This window comes from Pleurodeles waltl, chromosome 5 (genome assembly GCF_031143425.1).
Source record: "Pleurodeles waltl isolate 20211129_DDA chromosome 5, aPleWal1.hap1.20221129, whole genome shotgun sequence".
Taxonomy (NCBI): domain Eukaryota; kingdom Metazoa; phylum Chordata; class Amphibia; order Caudata; family Salamandridae; genus Pleurodeles; species Pleurodeles waltl.
Window position 1 is genome coordinate 550,036,664 of NC_090444.1, and position 14,635 is coordinate 550,051,298.

The window sequence follows — 14,635 nt, forward strand, 5'->3', positions numbered from 1 at the left end:
ACAAAGCTATATTTTCTCCCAATCTCGTATTTATGAACTCTTACATTTTACAGTACCAGCGAAATACATCTAAAGGTCATAAGCATTGAAAAAAGTGATCTGGTTTTTGTTAGAAAAGTGAACTTTAGAGCCAGATACAAATCTAACATGATTAGGAACATGGACTCATAGCTGGCAGAACAATTGCAACTATCGCCACATTTCAACATCAGTGAATTCTTGAAGAGTCCTTGTGTGTGACACTCTATATGGAAAAGCTGCAGGAAGACTTAAGAGCACAGTCTGAAGTGAGCTAAGCAGAGGATGAAAAGCTAAACTGTGTAGTCAATAGAACTGACACAAGATTATCTTTACTGTCACTTATTGTGGTTCACAAGTATGTTCTTCAATGGGAAGCATACAGCCATGACAACGGCTACAATGATGTGATCAATGTACAATGGAGCAACTTAATAACTTAGGTTTGTTTTTAAAGGGGTTCGTTTCTCTATTTCTCAAACCTATAAAAGTCCTACAATGTTGATGACCGTTGAGAAAAAACATACAAGGTGCTTGAACCTTTTTAAGAAGTATGCTCAATGTACAAAAGCACTCAAGCAACAATGTGTCAGTACAGCTGTGGCAACATTGTTTATTATAAAGTGTTTGACCATATCCTGTTTGGAAGCTTACACTGCAAATAGAAACAGCCCTAAGTGCCCAGGAATGTGAAAAGACGTGTTATTACAACTTTTATCCTGTAACGTAAAGGTTCTCTCAGAACAACACATGGGCAGGGGAGTAGCTTGGTCAGCAAGACTGGGGTGGTAGTGAGCTTCAGATTTCTCAGCAATCACACTGGCATATCATGATAAAATACATAATCTGAGAAACAGGACAAGAGGGGGGCTTATGGGGCAGTGTAAAACAAAGAGCAGTGGGAATAGTTGGTGGTATTTAAAACAAAATATTTTGTAAAATAACCAACATTTTGTTAAGAACTACAAAGCAGAGAGTGTGTTTTAGTCTGTGTGTGCATGTAAAAATCCTAGGTGAAAACTGGCAGACACCTCACCATATCAGACTGAAAGCACCTGTATGCAACTATTTACCAGATAATATATTTATTAGCGGGCGTAACACCCCAAACACATCCACTGATGCTACGCCCCTGAAAATGGGATGCACTTTGGCTAAAGCCTTCCAAAACAGTTGGTTAAAATATATTTCTAAATAGGTTGTTATGTATGTCATATGGCAGCAGGAACACTTAATAAAGATCCATTCTGTATTCTTTTGGCCTGAAAGACTCTATTAAACAAAAACCTCAGAAAGATGCATTTTTTATGTAATCCATGTTTGTATGCATTCTGCAAACCTCATCCAAAGGTTTGCCAAGTTTGTGGACACAGGTAAGGTGGGCTTTTCAATAAAAATAAAAAAACATGTTGTGGAGGACAAACTCTGGAAGGGCTGCACATGGCAATCACCTAATACTCCCTTCTTCATCCTCCAAAGTTCCCCCATTCATATCACTAAATCCCTACAGATTTATTTGGAAGGTCAGTCTTTGAAAATGTAAAAGATAATCATTCTAATATGGTTATAGCATGACATACGAAATAGAAGGGCTATTTTGTAAGGCATACAATATTACTGATACTTTGGCTATAACACTAAAGAACTTCCCTTTGGTTTATAGCCTGTAGACATAATAAAAATACTATTTATTGCATGTTGTACAATGTCGTGTATTTAGTGCGATATACTAAATAGGACTCTCTTCTGCAAAGCAGAAAATAATATTTTTAGTATGTATTTAGAGCTATAGACATAATGCAAAGACCATCTTCCACACAGCAAAAGATAGCCATTCTGTTATGCATAGTAGTCATGCTGCAGCAGCACTACTCCAGTTATGTGCACTGGGGAGTGAGAGGAGACAAGAATGGGGCGACAGTAGATGAGGCACTGCGCTACAAGGGCCTGCCTTCCACTGTGAACATTTAAAAAAAATAGATGTTTGCTCAACTCCAAAATATCCAGTGGTCAAAAATCTGACCTCCAAATATTTGTGAGTCACTGCATATTTGTGTGTCACTCATGAATATCAATGGCTCCATAAAGATGATGTTCTTTTGGGCTTGACAGTCATAGTAGTGTTCATTTAAATCCACCAGCATCAGTAAATCAGTGAAGAGAGCAATTATTTTATTATACAAAAAAGATATTTTAAAACCAGGCATCATTAATATGTACTGAGTAACAATATTAATTTAACGTATGTAACCACAAAACACTGCTGACTTTGAAGTGTGTGGTATACTGGGGACAGTTAAATATATGAAATACTTTTACAAGGACTGCCACATCAACTTTCTTAAAGGGAATGTTTTTGATGTATGCTCTTTCACCATCACGAAGAAATATCATAGGGTATTATTATGGAATTTTTGGCTCATATTTATACTTTTTTTGTGCCGCATTTGCGTCATTTTTTTGATGCAGAAATGGAGCAAATTTACAAAATACAATTATATTTTGTGAGTTTGCGCCGTTTTTGCGTCAAAAAATGACGCAAATGCGGCGCAAATAAAGTATAAATATGGGCCTTTGTATCATAATGCAAGAGTGTAAGTGTACTACACAATATCCATCCGTATAAATGTTTTCATAAGTACCCCTGGCATTGTTCAGGGTATCTGTTGGCACCACTCATTAGAAGACGGTACAACCCTGTGTCTTCAAGGAGCAGGGCTGTGGAGTACCACAACACAGGGCTTCCAAGTCAAATTCACTTTGGATCCTATGACAGGACACAAGACTAAGAACCTTACAGGGGATCACAGAGCCTTAATGAGCAGCACAAACCTTAACAATTTTTTCAAGTGGCTGAGCTCAGTCTTGCCGCAATCAAGACAACTGATTAGGCGATATTCCACAGTTTTGTACAGCACACAAGTTCAGTATCTGTGGGTGAGGCAAGACTAATTTAAATGGGGGTTTTCACAACAAACATTACCCAGATTAAGGGGTCAGTATTCTGCAAAAATGTCTATCATGGAATTATTGCATCATGATTCTTCTGCTACTCAGTGGCAGCTGCTACATGGGTGGTGGAGCGGGGGGATTAAAAAAAAAAAAAGAACACTTACTTGTTCTGTTGGGTCTGTCGCTCCTCTGTATAAGTTCCATCTTTCCTCCTTCCTTTTTCTGACTCCTGGCGGCACACAGGCTCCCAGACTCCCCTAAACCAATCATGATGCTGCTATCACCAGCATGACAGCAGCTTTGTGATTGGTCCGAGTGGCTTGGTTCAATGCTCAGACAGGGAGTGGGAGCCTGTGCATGTTCTCCACCCAGCTGTGCAATACTGCTGAGTTGAGAAATGCTTACTGCCCATGTCCGTTTGGCCTGCTCAACTTGGCCAGCCAAACCATCATGCGCACTTATGGTGCACAGACGCCTCCTCCCTGTGACACAGCCCAGCCCCGGCCTGCCCTAACCTGGCTCTGCACTGAAAAATAAAATGATAATAACATTGTGTTATTATTATTTTATTTTTCCTTTTTTGCACTGTCTAGAGTAGTGGGGCGACGCTCCTCTGCCTCAGAGGAGGAGCCACCACTGCCACTACTGTAATGGGTGGTACAGTACCACCTACAGTCCCACAAAAATACTTTCTGCTGTAGTTTCTGCCCTTTCAGTAATGCGACCTCAAATGGATGGTAATGTCTTGTGGGGGGAAAAAGACACTCATTGCTTAAGGATACCTTTATAACAGACGTTTCCTTCACAAAATAATTAACCTTAGTCAAGCAGCCTACTGGAACATAAATTGAATATTAACATCCTTTCCTATTACCAAGCACAAAATCTAATAATAATGGGGATTACCTGTTTTTAATGTTGTTACGCTGGTTTTTACCATTTTCTTCACTCTAAGAAAGTGTACGTGTAAATTACTTAGCTGCACCACATTTCGAAATGTGTGTCAGCCATTGTTCAGTAACTTCCTGTTGTCAATAATAAATTAGAAAGTCCGCATCATAATTCAAATTCATAAATAAAAAAAAGCAGTTCTTGGCAGCTTAACTGCTCACTGCAGAGCCAGGATTGCTCCACAAGCCCTTTGAGTTCCAAGGATACAGAGTTACTGCTCATCCTGCATCCAAGCCTAATTCGTGTTATGCAGCCATAGTTTGAGAGAACTCATTTCACCTGGCTATCGACTTTGCGAATAATTGCATGCAAACAAGTGATCAGTCCACGAGGAGCACAAACTTTAATGAAAACAGATGGACTCATAAAGAATTTTTTAACATCTGCTGACCCAATTTAGAATGCCCCCTGTTCTGGAAATGATATTCTCGTGGGATTAATTATTAACCGTAATCTACCAACATCCACGGTAATCAATTTTGTATCTCAAAATGAAAACATGCACCAGTGAGTTTTCAGTCCTGCAGGCTCTCTATAAATGTAAGACGAATTGTTAAATGGAATATTCCACTGAACTATATTAGTTTCAGATCGTTTATGCTGCCGAAAAATTGTAACGAAAATCAAGAGTCTGGTTGTTTAGTGAAAGACCAAATAGATATTTAAAATAGCATTCGACATTTGGCAGAAATACATCAACATTAAATTATATCACAGCAATTATATACTCCGTCAAGCTACCTCATGACCTTAGTCTTTCTATCGTTCATTTTCTCTTACTCCACTGCTGTTACATCATCATTTTGGTATTCACCATTAGCAACACCATGGTAAACGTGGGCCCAAGTGTTAATGTGTGCAATAGGATAGTGACATTTTTGGGAACCACACTTGTTCCCCACTCTGCCAGTTTGAGAGCATCTCCAACTGTTCCAACTTAACTATTTTGGGTATTCTTCACAATGCACCTACTATGAGGAGTACAAAAATGTGATTGATGGAAGCATGCTATACTAGACTGATGAGCCCTAATAAGGACAAAGCCGGTTTTTGGTTGCTCATGTTCTGGTTCAGGGAGGACCAAGCCTGGCAGTTCAGATGAGACTATTCCTATTGAAGCAGGATCAAGACAAATTTGCACATGACTGAGTCCAAATTGAGTTGGTATAGTGTGCAAAATTGCCAGTGGCTGAGATTAATTCAAGCATTCCACCCTTCACTATTTTGTATACTTCGGTACGACACCCTAAGAAAGATAGGTATGCCGAGACGTACGTAACATGCACAATGTGCCACTGGAACCAAGCTATACTCTACTGATGAGCACTAATAGGGGTGAAATCGGTCTTGGGATACTTGTGATCCAGTACAGAGAGGGCTTGGCCTGGCAGCTCTTGCTGAACTTTTCCCTCTGGAGCAGGGTCAAGACTGGTATGCAAACTGAGGTGGCATGTTGTGCAAAACAATGATTGATTGGGATGCTGCCTTGAGTACTTACCAGTGTCTGAGTTTCATTCAAGCATTCCACCCATCACCTTTTTGTATTCTTCAATGCACTAATTCCTTTTTGGGGGAGTCCATGACCCAGCTCAACTACAACACTCTAGGGGGTAGACACCCTGTTCTAAAAATTTATCTTTTCTAGGATTTCACACCCTAAACAAGAATACCCCCCTCACTTAGGAATAATGAGTTGGTGTTAGACTGATTTGTTGAGTAAGACATAGACTCGATCTTGACTTTAAAAGACAGTCAATAAAATAACCATTTCCCAGAAGTGAAGAATAAGAGAGATGAGGGGGCTTTCATCTAATTTCCCCATGATACAGCACTTCATCTCACAATGTACAGTGCATGAGGTGAATGTTCAAAGTGCTTTCCTCCATCAAAAAAGCTATAGGTGCTAATGCGAGTGCCTTCTTCTGTAGCGAATATCTTATGTCATTGGATCATCAATGGCTGGCAGTCAATAGTTTCTCGTCCCCAGGAACCTTTATTTGCGGGGTTGGTAGTCTTCCAAAAAGCAGAGGTCAGTAAACTATACAATCCTGCATGCTACACCACAATTCCCCTACCTGTAATCATTGTAATCACTGGTAGTGCAGCCATGTAAACAGAGTGCATCTAAGCATGCTCATACTCATTTGGACAACTTCTTACGTAATGTGTAGGATTTGAATATATAAGACCATAAGAACATTTTAAATATTGCAAATAAACCCAATTATGAAAGGTCAAGGACTATGTTCAAGCATCCAGAGATTTGCCTAGGCCCACCTTTAGAAGCAATGTAAATCTCCCTGCATGAAATGTGAAGGGAATAATAGTCTTGAAATCTAGGTCATACATTGATAATGCGTCTTTGTCTTTGCTGGTAGGATTTAAAGCATGGTCAGACACACTCATTGATCTGTGCTAAGGGAGGGGACTGGGTGCAACTCCTCATTAGGTCCGATAATATGCTGTGTCGGAACAAGGCTAAGCTGATACAAAACACTGATGCATGAACAATCCAGAGGTCGCCTGCTCCCCTGGGGCCAAGGACCTCCACCATAGCGTGTCTGGGGTCAAGGGAGCAATCATGACCCCGGCATCATTCCTGATCATATCTGCGCAGTTCTTCACTGTCCATTTCTCGTAACAGGGGATACTGAGCAATTAATTCCCAGTACATACCATTTCTTACACCAACCACACTTCTCAAACTTCTTGGGGCACCTTCTGACTGAGTAGACCACCTTTTCAGCTCCCATGCATGCATCCATTCTGGCAATCCATTTAACCTTGGTTGGTAGAGCCAGCTATCTTCACATCTGTGCTCTATCCCTTTTAGCGACGACCTGGCCCAGTGAGCAGAACAATAACTTCCTAAAAAGCAAGTCAATGTTTCCACAGATTCCTAGTGGAACTAATTGGGGATAGTGTGGGATGTCCTAACCAAGTATGGCCCCTAGTCCCTTTGGTACCTTCTCCCAGTATCCCTGAATCTCAGGTCACTCACACAGCTTGTGGAACGAGGACTGCCTGGCACTTCAGCATCTCAGGGAATCACTTGTGAGGTCTCTCCCCATCTTGTGAAGTTTAGTCTTGTCAATATAGATCCTGTGCTGCTCCTTTAATTGGAACAGATGGAATCTTGCCCTACTGCTGACTTCTCAGGAGTGTGTTAGACTGCCTCCCAGTCCAGGTCCTCCATATCTCCCACAATTTACTCCCATCACTGTTGAAGATGCCCCAGGGAATCAGGGACATTGTTTATTATCACTTTGGGTACCATGGAGAGACTGCTTTTCTCTCCAATGGGCGGCTTCCCAGTAGATAACTCTCAAGGAAGGATGAGTCAGGCAGGTCATTCAAGTCAATAGTTTTGCCGTGAAGGGCATGCGTGAGTTAAGTGTATTTGTATAGTTGTGTGTGTGAGAGCTCTTAGTCCATTTGTAACCGCTCAGGAAATTTGATCTTCAGTCTCCCAAAAGTGCCCCCCAGTCTGAAGATACCAATCAAGCTTTCCAAGCTGAAAATCCAAATTATTATGTTCCTTAAAAGAAGTCTTCTGAACTGAAGGGTATGGGGCAAAGCAAGCCTCCCACCTACAGCCAGGCCCAATGGCCTACTTTATTTAACACAGCACTTGCAGCAGCTTCTCTAGATTGCAAAAGGTTGATATTGTGGGATGAAGTGCTGAATTGTAAAGTGAGGAACAAGATATGTTCTGTCCCTTAAATCACTATCCGTGGATTGTGCAGAAGAATGATATCCCTCTGGTTTCTTCTCCACAGTGTTCCTGGATTGTGTCATAAGGTGCTGTATAACAGGGAGATCCCTCCTTTCCTGAATAGTATAAACATTGTGATTTCGCTGAAGCTCAGTAAAAGTTGGGGTCCAACCTTGTTCCACCTAAACACACCGCTGCCTACCACATGCTTTAACCATAACATTTATAGCAATTCCCATCCCCTCATTCTGCTACTTTTAAGCACTAAGCTAATTCTAGCAGAAAATGAAACCTATTTTGATGTTTCAAAGATGGTTCATACTTACGGACCTGTTCAAGCAATCTTGTGTTGTGTGCAATATCATAACAAGACCTGCTATTCTCAACTCTCAAGGCCAGCTGCACTGATAAGTTTAGCCAGCAATGAGGCAGAGGCTAAGTGCCTCACCAGTAACCTTCAGTTAGAATCAGTGATATAATTCTATATGACCTTTCCAAATGTCACCTCAAGTGAATATTCTTCTGCTAACCCTCATCTCTTTGAACTCAGCTTAAATACAATTATTTCAATGTTATCAAAACTATCAGTGTTGGAAAGTGTATTATTGGTAAGGGCAGGTAAGTACCTATACTTAGCAATTGACCACTAACTCCCTCTAAGTCCAGTCAGGTCTCAATAAATTAATCCTAGCTTAACCCTTGGTAGTGTGGCAACGAGCAGTTAGTCTTTACTTAGGAGACAGTTGCAAAGCATTTAAAACTCACAAAACAGTAACTAATTAAAACACACAAAAAATCAATTATATAAATAGATTATATTTTTATCTTTGAAATGACACCACAAATTAGAAAAATCCAAAAAGGGAACCTGAGATATGATTTTTAACAGAATAAATGTTTTCTAGTGCATAGAAACTAAACGCACCAATCTGGACCTCTGGTCACAGTCGACTGGCGCAAAGTCAAAATTTGAGGCCGACTGCGATGGAGCCCTGCTCAGCTACAGGGAGCTGGAGGCCTTGGTCAAAGTTTTACCTTCAGACGTAATCTTTTTCTTGAAGAATTTCTTCACCGGGATAACATCGCAAGTCGGATCCGAAAAACTTAAAATTGAAGCAGTCCTGAAGAGGCCATGAGTGACGAGGCCGAAACGCGTAGACATTGTCCTAGTAGGAGCAAGGGCTTGGAAATCAATTAAATTATACCAGAAGTCTGTTTGCATCATTTAAATACCTTTGAAAGATATTGAGGTATTTTACAGCTGGGTGCAGTTGATACCCTTGTTCACCATAATCTAGTGGATCACATCTATAGTTGTGTTAAGAGTGACCACAATGTAAAGAAACGACGGTGGGCATACTTCTCCCTTTTTGTATATTTTTGTATATTTCTGTGAAATATAATTTTGAATTGATTATATGGTTGTTGATGTAATGTCATTTATGTGTTATGTACTTTGTACTATGTAGTGTCTGTCGAAGAGTCTCTGTTGTCCTACAATGAGCTAAATAAATTAGGGAAAGGAATTCATTTAGAAATTAGGAGTGATTACTAGTTTCGTTAAATAAATTTTGATTTGTTCCTGACTGTCTATTTAATGCAATGTGTGTTGATGGTACCCAAGACAGCCTAGGGTTACAGGGTACACCTCTTTTTGGATTTTACTTTAAAATGACACAGGGCATCCGGGCAGTGCACCTATGGGTACACTACCTATGCCGGGGTCCCTAAACCTACATGCCCTACTATATACTAGGGACTTATAGGTAGGACGATACAGCCAATTATAATTAGCCTAATTTGCATACGCCATTTTACACAGAGCACTAGCCCCTGGGACTGGTTATCAGTACCCAGGGCACAGTTAAGAGCCAGTAACTACAAGTATCTGTCCAAAAAGTGTGGGGGTGACCAGGGTAAAAAGGAGGACTTTCCTACACTCAGAATCAGCAATTAGCAGAGAGTACTATGATACTCTTTCACTTATTTTCATTCTAAAAGATGGTGTCCTTTTGAAGAACAATAAATGAGTAGTTATCAACATTCTACAGAGATGTTAGAAATCAAAAACAAATAATACAAGACAGAACAGCTTAGCACTTAGAAAAAATGCTGCAAATATATTGAATACTTCATTATCACATTGCAGAACATATTACTATTACCTAAATGTGCTTTTGATTGGTCACAACAATTCACTTTTAATTGATTAACACATGTAACTCACACAGGACTATTTCAAGGAGAGAAAAGACATAATATTCATGAAACTAGAAAGGGCTGCGCACTTTCCCAAAATGGTTTAGCCAGGACAGGGTGAGAATTTACCAAAATAGCAGAGCTATGACTGGATGTTAAATTATCATCTAGTAGGTTACAGATGTGTTCAGGTTGAGGACCCCAAATGGCAGCATCCATCAGGGTGGGACATTCACCAGAAAGTATGTGAACAAAGCAAATTGAGGTATCAGTCAGAAGTGGAATACAATGTGGCAAGATCATTAGTGAAAATGCTGTGGCATAATTGATGGAAAACTTGGTTCTCCTCCTCCGAGAGAAATCTGTTTTGCTAGAGACCTGTGACATTGCTCCCTTCTAACAAGTGCAGAATATTGTTGAATGATATTTCTTTTATTCAATAAACAATGTAGAATACATAACACTTTTAGCCAGCCATACTGAATAGCATTTTCTTAGAAAATACACTGCATGCAGGCTGACTGTATCTCATGCCAATTATTAAAACAGATGAAAGCCCTAATTTATTGCATCTGATCTGGTGACAAGCTACTGCAGTAGGTCAAGAAGCTTATAGGATTTTTTTCAGTAACCTCAATGCCCATCTTGATTGATTGATAAAACATTACTTAAAATTGTTTAAAACGGCAAGGTAAAATATTATAAAAGTTGTTTGTAACTTTGAAAAAAGCAATAAATCAAAAATGTTTTACAATCAAAAGGTCTCTTCAGAGTTTTAAAGTAGTTGGATGTTTGAAAAAGATAAATGTTATTTATAACTTTGTTAAGCTTATACCAACTTTTATTAGGTTAATATCTCTGCTATTGAGATCTGCAAGTGAAGTGCCAGGATTAGGTTTGAATGTATGCATAAAGAACTCAGTCATCTATTTAGCATTGAACTAGACATATATCATATATTTTTAAAGTTGCCAAAAAAGTGGTTATCCAGCTACAACTCAGTAATGTAAATTATACAAAGATCACTGCATCACATAGTTATGTTTCTGATCTACCTATCACATTTATTTTTCAGAATCCTATAGTTGCACTCTTTTATATCAGTGACTGATATCATTGAGTTACTAGTCTACTAGCAAGAAGCAATTTCATGTGTTTCCGCCAATGGGGCAAGGATCTCTCACCCAGCCATCCTTCGGGACAATCTAAGTATGCATGACAATTTGAGTTTTTATGGCAGATTAAACATTCAAGAATACCTTGGTGCGCTTGCAACAACATTGATGATTTCTTTAGTTGATACAGAGGCAAACCTCTGTCTCATACTGCACATAATGCAAATATTATTTTTGTTCCTAATGAGAGCGAAGAGATAGTTATGTACACACTGACTGCTAACTCCTCTAAAACAGAGATAATAAGATTATTTTTTGTGTGAGTCATTTCAATGATCATCCGTACACATATATATTTAGTCGCACTCCCTTATTATTCAGGTGCACTATGGCAATTGCACAATATACATTTTATTCTTTTTACTCATCAAGATACTTAGTTGGTCCTTTTCCACCAGACTGCATTTTGGCACCCAAAGTTTCGGGCAGTGTTCTGCGCGACAGGTGCAGCTGCACCCACCGCACAGAGGCATAGGCGGTGGCTCCATGTGGAGCCGCCGTCAATGTCCCAGCCAGGCATTCCTGTGGGCACACACAGGAATGTTCTTTATACAGCCGGTGGGGTTCCGGGGGAGCAGGCAGTTGGTAGTAAGACCGCTAGCATGAACATGGCGGTTTCGACCGCCGTATTCAAAATGAGGGCCATAGTCTAAAGCTTGACTGAAAGTTAGCAATCAAGTTATTTCATGGCAATTTTGTCAGATTTTTATCAGCTATTTTGATTGCATAAACTGTATGAGCTTTTCTGATTTTTTTAATGATCAAATAAAGCTATTACTAATACTATGTTATTTTGTGCAACAACTTGTTCAAGCTGTTCCTCAAAACAGATTTGCAGATCTTTGCCACAGAAGGGTTGGTTTGACACTGATCTGTAGTTGTTCTATTCTTGATCATTGACTTGGCAGATTTTTTGGCAATCTGTGACAGTACGTTGAATTACTAATGCATTTATCAAGTTGACCCTATAATGGGATTTGATAACATAGATTTCCTTGATGGGGCAGGTATTTATGGGATCAGTGATAGCGGTAAAAGACACAGTTCTGAAGGCAACAGTTCTGCAAATTTAACACAACGGCTTAGTGTTCTGAACTGGTTCCAAGTGTTCATGGGTATTTGGGGTCTGGGCCAGGGAGACTTCAAACCTGTCCATTTTCTCTTGGAAGAAAGCGCTGAAATGTCCAGTTTCCATTTAAGTTATTTGTCATGTAGGTGTGGATTAATTGACTGACCAAATCAAAATGTTTTTAGGTATATTTTCATCATGGTATATCTGTTTGTGAATAAAATATGCCCTTAGCTCAAAATGTGTTTTTGTGATTTTTTTCTTTCAAACCAGTTTTTTCCTAGGTACTGCATAGAACATTACACACCATATCCATTTCACTGTTCTGAGGCATCTCTCTATCCTAGTTAAAGTATTTCCAGAACCATTGTGTAGAGCACTTGGATTTGCATTGTTTCTATATTGAAGGCAGACTCGAGCATCATCATAGTTAAATTCTAAGTCTCTTGATCCACCATCCAAGTGACTCACTGTTTTCTGTTGGCCCATGATTGTTATTTTTGAGGAGGTGTGGACGAGCGGAATGAAGGCATGAACTATGCACTTATAGCAATTTGAGAATTAATTTGAGAATTTGCCTTAGTTGCATCTACACTCCAAATTAAGATGTCAAGAATAGAACCTCTCTTATTTTGGGGGGAAATACAATGTATAGAAGGCCACTGTTCAATACAAAGGCAGCTATTTGTGACTACAGGCCTCACTCATGTTGATGGTCGGACCGCCACACTCTGGGTTTTCTGACTGCACAATTATGACTTAAAACTTAAACTTTACACTTTTATAGTGCACTACTCACCCGTTAGGGTCTCAATGCGCTGGGTAACCCCCAGGGTGAAGCCAGGCATCCAAGCGCTGTCAGGGATGTTGTGGAGATTAAGCAAGCTATTGCCCAGAGTAACATAGTGGGACAAATTAATTAGATTAGGCACTGAGGAAAGAATTATCTGGTCAAAGGGAATTGAGCCCAAGACCCACCCAGGCAGGAATTGAACCCTGGTCCCCTGCCAGATCTTTGCATCAGGGTTTGCCGCTCTAACCATTGTGCCACACTCTAACCATTGTGCCGCACTTATGTGGGCAGACCATCCTAAAGAGGGCCGTCCTCACCAGGATCATAGATCCCAACGGGGTGATGGCAATCAGACCTATAACCAGCTGGGATGGCACTGAACTCAGCGCCGCCTGACTGATTACAACCCCACTTTCCGCAAGCCTTTTTATGATGGGGACCCCGGCCCTGAAAAGGCTGTCAGAAAGCCAGTGCTAGGGACAACTGGGGGGCCGCTGCACTGCCCATGCCATTGGCTTGGGCAGTGCAGGCCCCCCATCACCATTGGAATGTGCATTCTGAAGGTGCTGGAGTGCTAGGATGTTTTCCTCAGCTCCCTTAAAGGAGCTGAGGCCAATATCCTAGCACTGTTCCCTCTGGTCAGCCCGGCAGGAATGGGTATTGGGATGTTCCTGCGGGTCAGACTGGCGAGAACATTGTAATGGCACGGGGGCGCCACCGCCATGTCAGTGGCATCCTCCACGCTGCTTTTGTGGTCCTGTGGTGGGACCGACAAAGTCGTAATCAGACCTTATGTATTTATTCTTCTCATTGTGGGTTTGTCTGTCTCTAATGTATTGTTCATGGAGAACCTGAAAGAAGGGGGGCACTATACTGAGTTACAAAACATTTTCCACATAAATTATAAGTATGTTTGTTGAGTTTTTAGTAATGATCAAGGCAATAAGGTGATATAAAATTCAGAATAACTTAGCCTTAATACTTCAAGACAGTCAGATACCCTCTTTTGTATTATGCTGTTGTGAATCCTAAAGAAAGAGGAACACAGAGTGTCAGTGGTATTTGGGCTAGTAGCCAATAAGGGGCAGAAGTATGAACGTTTTTACACAGAATCTGGCTGTTTGCAACTGCAAAAAAGCTTTTTTTACTGTACAGTCACCAAATTGCGATTCAGTAGCTTGATACCGAATTGCAATTTGTGTTTGTGACCCAACTCAGATTCGGTATTTGGAAGGAGCATATGTAGGGTGTCCCTTCCAAATATCGAATTGCAGTGGTATGCAATATGCAACCAAATTCCTGTCACAAACAGTATTACTTTACCACCAATTCAATATTGGTGGTAACCCATTAGAAAATGGGAAGGGGTTCTCATGACACCCTTTCCTCTTTGAGAATGTTAAATAAAATATTTTTTAAGAGCAGGAAGTGGCGCACTGTGTTCTTTTTTAAAATTCATTCTGTTTTCCTTGAAGGAAATCGGGCTGTATTTCAAAAGATAAAAGTTTCAAACATTAGGACTAGTGATTTCCTAATTGCAATTCTGATCTAATCACAGTTAGGAAATCAATATTCCTAATGTTTCTACATCAGGCCCTATGTGGCTTGTGCATGTCCGTGGTGCAGCTCCAAAAACATCAACAGACATAATGAACATGCACTTATGAAATGCAGAGTTCATTATTAGTGACCCTTTGTATGCCAGGCACATGGCTTTAGGGCACCGGTACTGCACAAGTTCAAGATGTTTCATAGTGGCCATG